Genomic DNA, 15,149 nt, shown 5'->3' with positions numbered 1-15,149 from the left:
TGCAGGGTCAACCCACGGAAGGCTGCTGGACCAGACAACATCCCTGGTAGAGTGCTCAGAGGCTGTGCAGACCAGCTAGCAGATGTTCTCACTGACATCTTCAACATCTCCCTGAGCAGCGCCACTGTTCCAACGTGCTTCAAGGCCGCCATCATCGTCCCCGTGCGGATGAAGTCTTCAGTGTCCTGCCCAAATGACTACCGTCCCGTTGCACTTAGATTCATCATCATGAAATGTTTCAAGAGGCTCGTCATTAGGCATATCAAGACCCTGCTGCCCCCCTCACTGGACCTTCTGCAGTTTGTGTACCGTCCCGACCGCTCAACAGATGATGCAATTGCCACCACCCTCCACCTGGCCCTACCCCACCTGGACAAAAAAGTCACGTATGTTCGAATGCTGTTCATAGACTTCAGTTCAGCATTCAACTCAATCATCCCTCAGAAACTGTTTGGAAAGCTGAGCCTACTGGGCCTGAACACCTCCCTCTGTAATAGATCCTAGACTTCCTGACTGGGAGACCTCAATCAGTCTGGATCGGAGGCAGCATCTCCAACACTATCACACTGAGCATGGGGGCTCCCCAGGGTTGCGTGCTCAGTCCACTGCTGTTCACTCTGCTGACCCACGATTGTGTTGCCAGACACAGCTCGAACCATATCATCAAGTTCACCGATGACACGACCGTGGTGGGTCTCATCAGCAAGAACGACGAGTCAGCTTACAGAGAGGAGGTGCAGCGGCTAACAGACTGGTGCAGAGCCAACAACCTGTCTCTGAATGTGAACAAAACGAAAGAGATGGTTGTTGACTTCAGGAGGGCATGGAGCAACCACTCCCTGCTGAACATCGATGGCTCCTCGGTAGGGATCGTTAAGAGCACTAAATTTCTTGGTGTTCACCTGGGGGAGAATCTCACCTGGTCCCTCAACACCAGCTCCATAGCAAAGAAAGCCCAGCAGCGTCTCTACTTTCTGCGAAGACTGAGGAAAGTCCATCTCCCACCCCACATCCTCATCACATTCTACAGGGGTTGTATTGAGGGTGTCCTGAGCAGCTGCATCACTGCCTGGTTTGGAAATTGCACCATCTCGGATCACAAGACCCTGCAGCGGATAGAGAGGTCAGCTGAGAAGATTATCGGGGTCTCTCTTCCTGCCATTTACACTACACGCTGCCTATTGTGCCTTTTGTCTTATTATTTCTTGTAATGCCTGCACTGTTTTGTGCACTTTATGCACAAAACTTCATGTCTGTAGTCCAGCGTAGTTTTTTCAGTGTTGTTTTATGTCAGGGGTCGGCAACCCGCGGCTCCGGAGCCGCATACGACTCTATCATCTCTGTGCTGTGGCTCCCCGTGGTTTGTTAGTTTTTGAAATGTAATTCGAAATTTGAAGATTATGGTGATCTTGTACAATCTAAGTAAAACGTTGTGGCGACTCCATTTCCTGGCACATCCGAACCGGCTCACAATTAGCCACCGTTCCGGCTAAGGGAGATAGCCTACGGGGGTTTGTGAGTACGTGTCCTTTGGAGCATCCGCGCCCATGGGGGGGGCGGGTTGAGGGAGGCTTTAAAGCAAGGCTGTTTAGTTGGAATAAAGTTATCTTTGACTGCAGTGTCGCTATTTTAGCGCTGCGTGTAGCACACCGCTACAACGTGTTTTTTTATCACTATTAATATACGTCACCACTGCCAATGCCTGACACCCGCCAGTGCGTGATTTCTTTTAATTTTTCGATCCAAGGTAGGCTAACTATGGAGTAACCTTCAATCCAACGTCTTTTTTTCGGAGTTCAAAATGTTTTTGTTGCATGCAGCAATGTAATTTTGTTTTCTCTGCAGGAGTTCATCAATTTCATAAATGCAACACATTATAGTTTGTTTATACATAGCATAAAGGCAAAACAAAACGTTGTATGCAGTGTTATTTCATTTTAAATGTCAAACGGGTTTTGTGGCTCCCAGTGTTTTCTTTTCTGTGGGAAATGGGTCCATATTGGCTCGTTCAGTGGTAAAGGTTGCCGACCCCTGTTTTATGTAGTTCAGTGTAGTTTTTGTATTGTTTCATGTAGCACCATAATCCTGAAAAATGTTGTTTCGTTTTACTATGTACTGTACCAGCAGTTATGGTTGAAATGGCAATAAAGAGTGACTTGAAACTTGAGATGTGGAACAAGAAAAAGACTGCAAAACAAGGTATTGGTGCAAAATAAACCCACTGTAAAGTCGGTGGTGGTGTGAAAGGTGGGCCATAGGTAGGATTAGGATTGTGCAGATCTGTTCAAGAACTTTCCTAATGGGTGCAGGGAAGTAGCTGTTCCTGAACCTAGTGTGGAACTTGCTTCTCAACATTACTGGCAGAAGATGACCTAACTCGGGTTCCGCCTGGTTGAGGCAGTTCCCGCTGTAGGTGCCGTCAGTGGTGGAGAGGGCTGTGCCCGTGCTGGACCAGTTGCATCCATCATCTGCTTCCAAAGCCTCTAGCAATGTTCTGCATCAAAGTTGCCGTACTAAGCTGTGATGCAACTGGTCAGGGTACTTTTAGTAGTGCCATTTGCGGAGCAAACCAGATCTGGGGTGCAGGAGAGCAGAAGAAATCCTATGGTCACATAGAAAAAATTGAGATGCTGCATCCAAAATGAAATGGCAGAGCAGACTTGATGGGCTGAATGGCCTAATTCTGCTCCTGTGTCTTACGGTCTACAGCAGTATTGTGTCCTATAGCCCTGATTTCCACAATCGGAGCCCCTGTGATTCTATTTGAAACTCCAGTGAGTAAACATTCTATACGTGCGGATGAAGTGGTGTGGGTGACGGCCCTGTGTTGTTACTCCCAGCTCTTTGAACCCTGAAGTCACTCATGGGTTCTGTGTCTTTGAGCTGCCGACGGAGTCATACCGGCTCCCAGGCAATCGCTCCTTACTTTCACCCCAGAAGACTGTGCAAGTCTCGCGGTCAGAGGACAGAGCTGTATAGAAGGTAGAGCATAGTGTAGGGAGCCCTTACCATTAGTCAGAACCTTCTATCCTGGGGCTTTTATCGTAAGTAACACATAAGAATGAGCAATAAATTCAAAGTAAATTTCTAACTGCTAAGACAATTGTGCCATTTTTGTGATGGCACTTATGCACTGGTCGAAGGACAGGTCCTCTGTTATGCTAAGGCATTTAATGTTACTGGTCCTCTCCACCTCTGATCCCCGGATGAGATCCAGCTCATGAACGCCTAGTTCCCTCCTCCTGTAATCAACGATTAGCTCTTTGGTTTTGCTGGCGTCGAGTGAGAGGATGTCGTTGGGGTACCGTTCAGCTTTATGTTAAATCTCCGTCCTACGTGCCAATTTGTCACCACCTTTGATTTGGCCAATAACGGTGGCGTTGTCAGCAAACTTAAAATGTGGCCTTGGAGCAGTGCTGGGCCGCACAATCGTAAGTATAAAGTGGAGCAAAGCGGGGGTTCTCTGGCCTTGCTGGTGATGCCACAAATACAAAATCTAATTGAACATAAGGAGATAACCAGTAGAGTTGCAGAGAGATCTGTGTCTCCTTGCACATAATTTGTAAAAGGCCAGAATGGAGGTATGGCAAGTAATTAGAAACACTGGCAGAATGTTGTCATTTATTGGCAGGGAAATTCCAAATTGAGAAGTTTGAGAATATTCTTTAATTATCTGGAACATCTGTGAAATGACACATGGAGTACTCTACAGTATCTGTCTCTGTATTCAAAGTTCAAAGTAAAATTTGTTATCAAATTATATGTTATTATATATGTCAACATATACAACTTTCAGAGTAATTTCCTTGCAGGTATTCACAGTGGAGCAAAAAGCACAACAGAATCAATAAAAACGACGCACAAAGAATAACAAACATTTAAAGCTTGTCTGCATTGTATTTCTTTGTTTCACTGTGAATGCCAGCGGGAAAATGAATCTCAAAGCAGTATATGGTGACATATACAATCCGTACTTTAATAAATTAATTTTCCTTTGATACTTGGCAGGTCTGGAAGGCTATGTCGCATGGAATCCAGTCCAAAACACTTTTTAAAGAAGATAATCACATCTGCCTCTAGCTTGTTCCAAATCTTCGCACTGTCACTGAATTACAACCCCCCCCCCCACCCCACCACCCCGTCACAGAGTCATGGAGCATGGGAGCATACCCTTCAGCACAGCTCATTTATGATGACCCAGGTGCCTTCCGGATCTAATCCTGTCTCCTTGTGCTTAGCCTACATCCTTCTAATCCCTTTCTATCATATACCTGCCCAGATGTCTTTTAAACTTTGCAATTGTACCTTCATCTACCACTTCCCCTGACAGCTTGTTCCATACACCCACCACCCTCTGTATGTAAAAACTTTCCCCTTAGGTTGCCTTGAAATCTTTTCCCTCTCTCTTTAAACCTATGCTCTCTAGTGTTAAACTCTCTTATTTAGGAAATAAAAACGGTGACCGTCATCCTATCATTGCCCTTGATAATTTTCTAAGCCTCAGTCTCCTTCATTGAGGGGAAAATAGTCCCAGCCTTTCCAGTCTCTCCCAATAAGTCCAGCTGCCCCATAACATTCTTGTGAATGTTTTCTGCATCCATTCCAGTTTAATGACATCCTGATAGGGAAGCGATCAGAACTGCATACAGTACTGTTGAGGGAGTCTGGGGCTTGGTCCCAGTGATGGGCGACACATTTCTAAGTTGGGCCTGTGTGATTTGGAGAGGAACTGACAGGTGTGGAAGTTGCAGCAAGGCAAGGGTTGGGATAATGTCCAGGCAAGGACAGTTTGTAAAGAGTGTGCAGCCAGCCCAGGCAAGTGAGGCCTTTGATGAGTATAGCTTCCGTTTGCACAGCAGGGGACTCGAGCCATTTAGAGTAACAAGACAAGGTAAGGATGCCTGTGAAGGATTAGAGAATGACACCTGGTCAGTTACGTTACTAATTCTATAGTATTATTGGCCTTTTAACATGTAGATTCTATTGGCTATTAATACCGGTATTATCGTAGTGTGAATGGCAAATGAGAGGTATGACCTTCCCTGTTCAAAACTATACCGACTCTTCCTTTTCTCTCCCTGCCTTTTCAAGTGAATGTAAATCCTGTCTCTCAGAATCTTCTCTGACAGCAGGTTCACAGCCTGTAGTTTCCAGGCTTATCCCTGCTGCCCTTTATAAAAAAGGGGAGAACATTGCCGATCCTCCAGTCTTCTGGTACTTGACCCATGGCTAGTGGGGATGCAGAAATCTCTTCCCTGAACCACAGCAGTCCTCTCCATTTCCTCACTTAGCATCCTGGGATAGATCCCATCAGACCCTGGGGATTTATCCACTTTAATCTGTTCTAGAAATAGAACATAGAAAATCTCAGTACAGAACCTTCCACCCATGATGTTGTGCCAACCTTCTAACCTATCAAAGATCAGTCTAACCCTTCCCTCCTACGTCACCCTCCATTTTTTCTTCCATCCACGTGCCTATTAAGAGTTCTCAAATGCCCATAATGTATCTGCCTTTACCACCACTCACAGCACATTTCGCTCTGTTCAAAGACATCCCCCTAAACTTTCCTCCGATCACCTTAAAATTATGTCCCCTTGTTATTAGCCATTTTCACCCTGGGAAAAATTTCTGGCTATCCACTTGATCTGTGCTTCTCATCATCTTGTACACCTTTATCAAGTCTCCTCTCATCCTCCTTTGCACCAAAGAGAAAAGCCTAGCTTGCTCAACCTATCATAATAAGACATGCTTTCTAATCCAGACAACATCCTGGTAAATCTTCTCTGCACCCTCTCCAAAGCTTTCACATCCTTCTTATGATGAGGTGATCAGAACTGACACAATATTCCAAGTATGTTATAACCAGGGATTTGCAGACCTAAAATATTACTTTATGTCTCTTGAACTCAATTCTCTGAGTAACGATGGCCAACATACTGTATTCCTTCTTAACACCTACCAACTTGCACTGCGAGTTGAGACAAATTCTGTCCTTGTGTACAATTTACCACCATTACAGAGCAAAACCAATGGGCCTCAGAAATGGTCAATCATTCCAAGGGATCCATGTTGAATTTTTTTTTGAATAGGGCCTCTAACATTTCCTCCTTCCTGATACAGATGCATTCTAGGATATCAATGTACCCCTTAACTCTCCAGCCTCCACACCTCTCAACGAGATGGATACCAGTGAGAAGTATGCATTTCGATACTCACTCAAATCCCCTGGCTCCAACATGGATTACTACTGAAGTTCTTCCATCCTTTAGTTACCCTGTTGCTTCTAATGTACACTGTGGCCACTTTATTAGTTACACCTGTGCACCTGCTCGTTAATGCAAATATTTAATCAGCCAATCACACGGCAGCGACTCTGCATAAAAGCATGCAGACGTGGCCAAGAGGTTCAGTTGCCGTTCAGACCAAACATCAGAGTGGGGCAGAAATGTGATCTAAGTGTCTTTGACTGTGGGATGATTGTTGGTGCTAGACAGGGTGTTTTGAGTGTCTCAGAAACTGCTGATTTCCCTGGATTTTCAAGCAGAGAAATAGTGTGAAAAACAAAAAAAATCCAGTTCTGTGGGTGAAAATGCCTTGCTCAAAAGTGAGGTCAGAATGGCTAGACTTGTTCAAACTGACAGGAAGGTGACAATAACTCAGATAACCACACGTTACAACAGTGGTGTACAGAAGAGCACCTTTGAAGGCACAACACGTCAAACCTTGAAGTGGATGGGCTACAACAGCAGTAGACAATGAACATATGCTCAGTGGCCACTTGATTAGGTACAGGAGGTATCTAATAAAGTGACCGTTGAGTATACTTAAAGGTTTTAGGATTGATCTTAATCCTAAAAACACAAAATGCTGGCATAACTCAGCAGGCCAGACAGCATCTATGGGAGGAAGTAGTGACGACAATCCTTGATCTTAATCCTATTGTTTTTTGAAAAGGCTCCTTTTTGCCTTCCTCCTTTGCCATTTTGCTTGTTTCCTCCTAGATTCCTAATAAACCTTGAGCAACTCACTTAATACCAGTTTCCCATAACTGACTTGCGCTTCCTTCTTTTCCCTGATCAAATGTTGTGTCCTCTGCTTACCAAGGTGACAGCAATAAAGACACCATTTCATCTTTTACCTTGGAGCCATTCCAAGTGTTCTCAGAAAATGGATCGTGGAAGAGCTGCGTGCCACAGACATTTGTGTGGACAGTATGTATGTCATTGGCAGGAGTTTGTGTATTGGGCATATGTGGATAAAGATGAGATAAATTCTATCAATGTGTACATTTTACCACCAATACTTAGAAATAGCTCCTGGGGCTCTATTATGATCTTAGAAATGCCCAATCATTTCAAGGGGTCCATGCTGAATTTTATCAAAAGTGGAACTATAATTTACTTGTGTTCATCCAAAACGGAGTGAAATTTGACGTGTGGGTACTTGTTCCTTGCAGAGTGAAGGTACCCATGGAACAACAGCCAAACTAGTGACCAATAGTGTAGCACAGTTGCTTTCACAATCGTTTGACAGTTTAGCTCAGGTTAATGTTTATTGACTTCTCTGTGTGAACTTGCTTCCAATTTGAGGGGGAGCAGTGGGGGGAAGATCTGTACATTTGCTGAAAGAAGCTAAGAAGAAGCAGGTATTCTGTGATCCCTCTACTTTACAATGTACTATTGGATGATTTCCTGTTTGCATACAATACGACTCCTCTATTTGTATAAGAGATTCGCTTTATTTGAGACATGTATTATACGTTGTTTAGTGGATAGTCAAGTCCTGTTTAGTGCTTCCTCCCGGGAAATCCTCTGATCCCAGGGATCAGTGTTCTCTGAACTGCCTCCAGTGATACAGTGAAAATTTTACCCAGTCCTCCAGGCCAAGTCCTCCAGGTACAGTCTTGCCAGGGTCAAAGCTGAGTTTATTGACAGATGCACAAGTATGTGTATGTACGGGTGCAATGAAAAACTTAGTTGCGATAACTTCATATTAAGTTTTTCCTGCAGCATGCATTTTTTAAAAAGAGGGACAGTAGTATAGGATATTTGTATGTAGTTGTATAAATAAGGCATGTGTTCAGAGGATGGAATTATATCAATGTGTACAATATATATGGTAGCACCAAGTGTAGGGAGTTCCTTGCTTGTTGAGTTAGACGAAGCACTCAAAAAGCAGGAGAAACTCAGAGGGTCATGCAGCATTTTTTAAGGGAAATAGACAGTCAACGTTTTGATCTGGGTCCACTTACAGGATAGCTTTATTTGTCACGTGTACATCAAAACATCGGGAAGTACAGTGCAATGCATTATTTGCATCAAATCAAATTGGCAAGGATTGTGTTGGGCTGCCAACTCCGGCACGTTTATCTTCCTAGCAAGATAAATAAAGGTTACATATAGTTGATGGCATGGATAAAGGGTCTCGATACCAAACATTCCACCATAAACACTGCCTTTCTGCAGTGTTTGTGTGTTGCTCCAGCTTTCTAATGGAGTCTCTTGTGTCTCCATTAGAATAAACACTCCTCTTTGAAGCCTCTCTGTTTGGTAACTGCTACTGCAAGTATAACTTGCCAGGACTTCAGCAGAATCCAGTGGGCACTGTAAGTTGCATACTTTGATGTTCTGCTGGCATAAGAAGTTGTGTTGAACCATCAGGTGCTTGCTATTGAAACATTACACTGTGGATACACCTGGATTTTGTCCCTGGGCTGAGGTTAAGCATAGAGGTTCAGAAAACCTGAGGGAGCTGCCCTTTACTGTCCGCATCCTAAAGGCAGGCTTTTGGTTCTTGTGGAGGAATGACCCATGTAGAATGCTGATAAACTAACCCTGCGACTAGGTTAGCCCATCAGTGGCTCAGACGTTGAAATGGAGTTTCTCTTCCAGATCTAAGACCTGCAGCAGCAGGAGACAGACTTTGCAGCACCTTTTGTTCTGACTATCAATAAAGTGAGGCCCCTACACAATGCAAGACTTTGCCAGATTGAAATTTGCTGTCGCTGAAGACAAACTTAACAACAGAATTGAAGCTTCCAAAGTCCCTAAAAGCACCAATGCTGGGAAAGGTACTATAAATCTTTTTGAATCTAGCAAAAGATCTGGTGCAAAAAGGGGAATGGAAAAGGTGTATCTGCATATGAATGAGAAATTGCTCTTAAAGTCATGGGGGTAATTTTTATTTTATTTAGAGTTACAGCTCGGTAACAGGCCCTTCCAGCCCAATGAGTCTTCACTGCCCAATGACACCCATGTATCAATAAACCCACTAACTTGTGTGGTCGTGGGGAGAATGTACAAACTCCTTATGGACAGCTACGGATTTGAACTTCCGTCAGAGGCGTTACGCCAACCGCTATGCTACTGCACTGAGAGGCACAAGAGTCTGTAGATGCTGGAATCTAGAACAACACACAAAGTACTGGAGGCAGACAGTGGCTCAGGCAGTATCTATGAACAGTGGGTATCCTGTAGAAAAAGGTGGGGGTGGGTCAAAGGCTGTCTGGTGGTAGGTAAATGCAGGCGAGGAGAGTTGATGGGCAGAGGAGGGAGAGGAGAGTAGGAATGGCCTCAGAGGTTGGCAGCGGAGAGGTGGAGGCAATGAAGTGCTGAGGGCATTGACATCTGATAGGAGAGAAAGGTGGCGCATGGAATCGAAAGGAGGGAGGTGAACCAGTGGGAGGAGTGTGTGGGTGATGGGCAGGTAGAAAGGGGAGGGAGGGAAAAAGAGCGAGTGTGATGGGGATGGTGGGGGTATAGAAGGACATGGGTAGATCAGGAGGAGAGAGAAAATAACGAAAGGAACGGGGGAGCAGTTTACTGGAAGCTGGAGAGTCAGAATCAGGTTTAATATCACTAACAGGTGTAGTGAAATTTGTTTTGTGGCTGCAGTACAATGCAATACATAAAATACTATAAATTATAACAAGAAATATATATAATTAATAGTGCAAAAAGAACAAAAATAGTAGTCAAGTCACTTTTATTGTCATTTCAACCATAACTGCTGGTACAGTACACAGTAAAAATGAGACAACGTTTTCTCAGTAAGCTGGTGTTTATGGGTTGGTCCAGTGTCCATTTGGAAATCTGATAGCAGAGGAGAAGAAGCTGCTCCAAAAGTGTTGAGTGGGTGTCTTCAGGCTCCTGTACCTCCTCTCTGATGGTAGTAAGATGAAGACAGCATGTCCTGGATGATGGGGGGTCTTTAGAGATGGATGCTGCCTTTTTAAGGCATTGCTTTTTGAAGATGTCCTCAATATTGGGGAGTTTAATGTTCATACCATTAGGCTGTAGACCACTCAGGTGGAATATAAGTTTTGAGTTTGTGTTCAGCCTCACCCCGGCAGTAGAGGAGGTTGAGAATGGTCATGAAAGTGTGGGAATGGGGAGGAAAATTGGAATGTCCGGCAACCAGGAGACCCAGGCAGACAGAGTGCCGGTGCTTAGCCAAGCAGTAACCCTGTCTTCCAAAGGAGGTGAGGCCCGAGCAGGAGCACTGGTTGCAACAAACGGCACTGCAGAATTCACATCTGACACACCGCATCACCTGGAGGGGCTGCTCAGGATGTGTAGGGGACACACACAAACCGAGGTATCGGTTTTGGATTGCACTCTTCTCTCCGTACGGAACCATTTGCAGAAAGGACATGTTGGTGACACTGGTCATCATGGCAAACATTTGATGCCAGTGCCCGCAGTGGGCCACAGGTAAGAATGCAGAGGGAGGAGGCCCACTCGCCCAGTATGGCCACTGGACAGGGCCAGCTTACCTTCAATGGTCCTCTGTTCTGCTCAGAATTCCATTGAGGCTTCCCATTTTTTTGGTTGGGGTGGGGGGAGCCTTCAAACATTCCGGCCCGTGCATTCCACATTCTGGGCTATAATGGATACAGCAGCCCTCCCTGCCACTGACAATATCTACATGGAGTGCTGCTGCAGGAAAGCAGCATCCATCATCAGGGACCCCCACCATCCAGGCCACGCTGTCTTCTCACTGCTGCCATTGGGAAGGAGGTACAGGAGCCTCGGGTCCCATACCACCAGGTTCAGGAACAGTTACTACCTTTCAATCATCCAGCTCCTGAACTGGTGTGGAGAACCTCACTCACCTCAACTCTGAACTGTTCCATAATCTACGTACTCACTTTCAAGGACTCTACAAGCCCTATTCTCAATATTATGTATTTATCTAGCTATCTATTTATTTGTAATTGCAGTTTGTCTTCTTATACCCGTTAGTTGTTTGTACATCTCCGTGTGCAGATTTCCATTGATTCTACTGTGTACTGTGAATGCCCACAAGAAAATGAATGTGGTGACATCTACGTACTTTGAACTCCTGATCACCTCCGCTGTCACCTTCATGGAACAAGGTTTGAAATAGCAGCGTGGAGAGCTGCCCAGAGACCGCCTTTTGATCCTGACCACGGGTGCGGTCTGCATGAAGTTGGCATGTTCTCGCCGTGGCCGTGGTAGTTTTCCTTCAGTGCTACAGTTTCTGCGTACGTCAGATGCTACTGGGCGTGTGTTTAAGGAGAAAGGAACCCGGGAAGCTGGCTGACTCCTGCTCTTAAGTCGCCCAGCTTCAGCTTTGCTCAAAGTCAGTCAGACAGATAGACCACACCCGTCCTCACAGAGGGGTTAGCATTGGAAAGGGTGATCAGCTTCAAGTGCCTGGGCGTCATCCTCTGAGAGGGGCCCAACACGTGGTGAGGGAGGCATGCCAGCAGTTGTAACTTCATCTGGAGTTTTGAGAGATTTGGTACAAATCCTGCACATTTTCCCAGATGTACCCTTGCATGGCAACCTGGTATGGAGTCGCAAATGCACTTGTCGCCAGAGGCTGCAGAAAGTTCTAGACCCAGCCAGTCCCATCGTGGGCCATAGCCTTCCCACCATTGGGGACAGACACCTTCAAAAGGCAGCACCCATCATTAAGGACCCTCATCACCAGGACATGTTCCCATCATCAGGAAGGAGGTACAGGAGCCTGGAGACACTCAATTTTGTAAGTTTCTTCCTCACCCCCCCCCCCCCACCAAATTTCTGAACGCTACTTTGTCATTCCTTTTTATAACACTATTTTAATTTTTTTTACAATTTATAGTCATTTAACGTTTCAAACTGATGCTGGAGCAGAACATTAAATCTCATGCCATCTGCATTAGTTATAATAAATCTGATTCTGATTCAAGAGCAGCACAGTTCACCATCTTTTCGGGGACTTGGACCATCCTTCACGGGACAGCATTGAGGAGCGTCGGTGCCCGGGGAAGCTCAGCGTGGGGCGGAATTAAAGCTCCCGGTGTAATCAGTATTCTCGTTCTGAGGGAGCTAGACATAAGCCCATTGGGCTGGGGCTGGGGCTGGGGCTGGGGCTGCCCCCGCCCTCCCCGCTCACAGACCTGTGCTGAATTCTAAAACAGGCCAATTTACATCCATTCATGAATCGGTGACGTCAGCAGCCTTCTGGGCTGTTTGCAGTGGGCTGCAAGATTGTGTGGGAGGATTTTTTGTTTTAATCAGCGAGACTCCTTTCTCCACCATCTCCCCTCGTGTTGGGAAAACTGGGGCTGAAAGAAAGGATGAGTTCGGTCCGGAGTAAGTAATGGTTTTATTTGCTTCTCCTTGCATCCCTCGGTCGGCGCCTGGCTGGTTTGTTTTATAGATATTTTTCTCCCCGGGCTCAGATGTGAAGGACGGGATGCTCGTAACGCTGCTATCAGTGCCGGCAGCACTTAGGCCACAAGGAGCTGACTAGCAAAATGGTGCTGAACAGAATGTCCATACCCCACGGAGAAGCTTCTGTCTCCAGCTCTTCCCCTCCCTGCCTGTCCTCCTCCTCCTCCCTCGCCCTTTTATTTACGTCTTTTAACCTCGGTTATAAATACTTGCGTGCGTTTAAAAATAGACCGGAGCCGCTGCTCTGCCAGCATTGCCGAGAGTTGGGTTAGTTCAGCGGTGGCCAGCCTGCTGAAAGGGCCCGATTGCAGGGGGGACGTTTCTGGGCTGAAGCAGGGCAGGTTTAGATGTGGGTCTGGTGTGTGATGGGGGAGGGGAGGGGAGGGGGGAAAGGATATGAACTGAGTGAGGGTGGTCCTTGGAGAGATGTGAGCAAGCCGCGGGCATATACTGTGGGCTGAGGAGAGCTGTCTTCCCCCAGTTATCCCAGTGTGTATTTTATTTGGGAATACGGTCGCCCTTTGACACCCGGCATGTTTACAGGGCGATCCAGACGCAGCTGCAGACGTTCAGTGTTCAGGCTATTACTGGGGTGACGCCTGACCTCTGGTTAATAGCTGTTGTGTCTCCCGTCTGGGCAGAACCGAGTTCCGTTTCCACAACGTGTTAATCACCTCCGCAGAATCCGCTGACAGTTTTCACATCATTCTCCGGGATTTTATGCTACCTTCTGGTGGGGTCAGGCGGTACCTAACACTTCTGAACGTTGTTTCACAACAAAACTCGCTCCCCACCAGCCCCAAGAGTAGCCTGTAGTTTCTGATTTAATTCTCTAATGGGAAGTCAGAGGGGTTAACTTTGCGAGTCCATGAAATCTTAACAAGTTTATAAAGTTTTCGGAGGCTGACGCTGTCTCATATCAGGTGCGGATAGTGTGTGAGTGAGTGTGTGTGAGTGTGTGTGTGTGTGTGTGTGTGTGTGTGTGTGTGTGTGTATACACACACTCTCTCTCTCTCTGGCTGCTCTGTAGAACTTTAGATACTTCCATGATATTGCGCCGACCTTTTGATGTGCTCTTAAGATCATTCTATCCCTCCCCTCTTACGTAACTCTCCAATTTTCTACAATCTCTGTGCCTGTTTAAGAATTTCTTAAATAGGACATAGAACATTACAGCACAGTAAGGTCCTTCGGCCCACGTTGTCGCTCCAACTTTTAAATCTACTCTAACATCAATCTAACCCTTCTCTCTTACATTAGCCTCCATTTTGCTTTCATCCATGTGATACAGTGCAGGTATCAATTCGGACCACCCAGTCCAGTTCCAGTTCACTGACTGACCCTGTGTATCTGCAGTAATGGAGAAGCAGTCTAAATCCCCTCTACAACCGTCCCATGGTGTGAACTTCCCAGGTTTCTTTTATGTGTACAGGAAACTTCCCCTAATCTTCTGTTGAGATAATATTCTCCTGATATTCCTGTTTTCTCTTTGAGAAACACTGTCAGAGTTAAGTCTCCGGTGGTAATCGTCTCAATTTTAATGTACTCATGTGGCAACTTCATTAGGTAGACTTGTACACCTAGTTAACGCAAATATCTAATCAGCCAATCATGTGGCAGCAACTCCATAGTCAAGTGGGTTCAGTTGTTGTTCAGAGCAAACATCAGAATGGGGTAGACATAAGTAAATTTGACTGTGGAATGATTGGTGCTAGACAGGGTGGTCTGAGTATTTCAGAAACTGCTGATCTCCTGGGATTTTCATGCACAACAGGCTCTAGAGTTTACAAAGAATGGTGTGAAAAGCAAAAAAACATCCAGTGAATGGCAGTTCTATGGACAAAAATGTTTTGTTAAATAGATCAAAGGAGAATGGCCAGACTGGTTGACAGTGTTTACAACCAGTCTGGCCATTATCACAGTTACAACAGTGGTAAGCATCTCTTAACGCACAACACATCAAACCTCGAAGTGGATGGGCTACAGCGGCAGAGGACCGTGACCAACACTGTGAAAACACACACAGCTTATAACATCAACAACTCTGCACGGGAAGGCATTAGAGCCGGACCTGGCTTATATTCACCTGCCTCTCTCCGATTCCTCCTTCAGTTCCCCAATGGATATCAAAAGCAGTTTTCCTTCCTCTCTCCACTCCAAGAGTGCTAACATTAAATACTTCCCTCAGCTCTTGTACAACCCAGAAAGTTCACCGCAGACCCAGAGTGGATTTCAGTTTTAGATCCTAGACAGCACAGGGCTGCTGGGAGGCCGAGACTACCATCCAAATGAACCCTGAAGGACTCTGACTTCTGCCATGAACTGAGCAGGATTTTGGAATTTCCAGCAGATAACAGAATGCCTTCTGGGTGTCCCTTCTCCCTGGAGTCAGAAATGCAATTTATTATCACTGACTTGTACGAAGTGAGATGTTCAGTGGCATCGTTGGTCACATGGGTG

The 15,149-nt window shown here is 45.7% G+C and overlaps 1 protein-coding gene across 3 annotated transcripts in view; it reads left to right on the top strand.

Annotated features, from left to right (window-relative positions):
* The window catches only part of LOC132392876 (mitogen-activated protein kinase kinase kinase 13-like), a 188,058-nt gene that overhangs the window by 48,509 nt on the left and 124,400 nt on the right, over positions 1-15,149 (top strand). Inside the window, exon 3 of one of the 3 annotated variants that reach the window (XM_059967386.1) lies at positions 8,895-9,073. The exons of the other annotated variants lie outside the window; for them this stretch is intronic. The gene's annotated coding sequence lies outside the window, so the exon portion shown is untranslated. The remainder of the gene's footprint in view (positions 1-8,894; positions 9,074-15,149) is intronic. 3 annotated transcript variants of the gene reach the window in all.

The sequence above is a fragment of the Hypanus sabinus genome, chromosome 4, assembly GCF_030144855.1.
Source record: "Hypanus sabinus isolate sHypSab1 chromosome 4, sHypSab1.hap1, whole genome shotgun sequence".
NCBI lineage: Eukaryota > Metazoa > Chordata > Chondrichthyes > Myliobatiformes > Dasyatidae > Hypanus > Hypanus sabinus.
The sequence above is the reverse complement of the archived record's forward strand: the minus strand, read 5'-3'. Positions and strand labels throughout refer to the sequence as shown.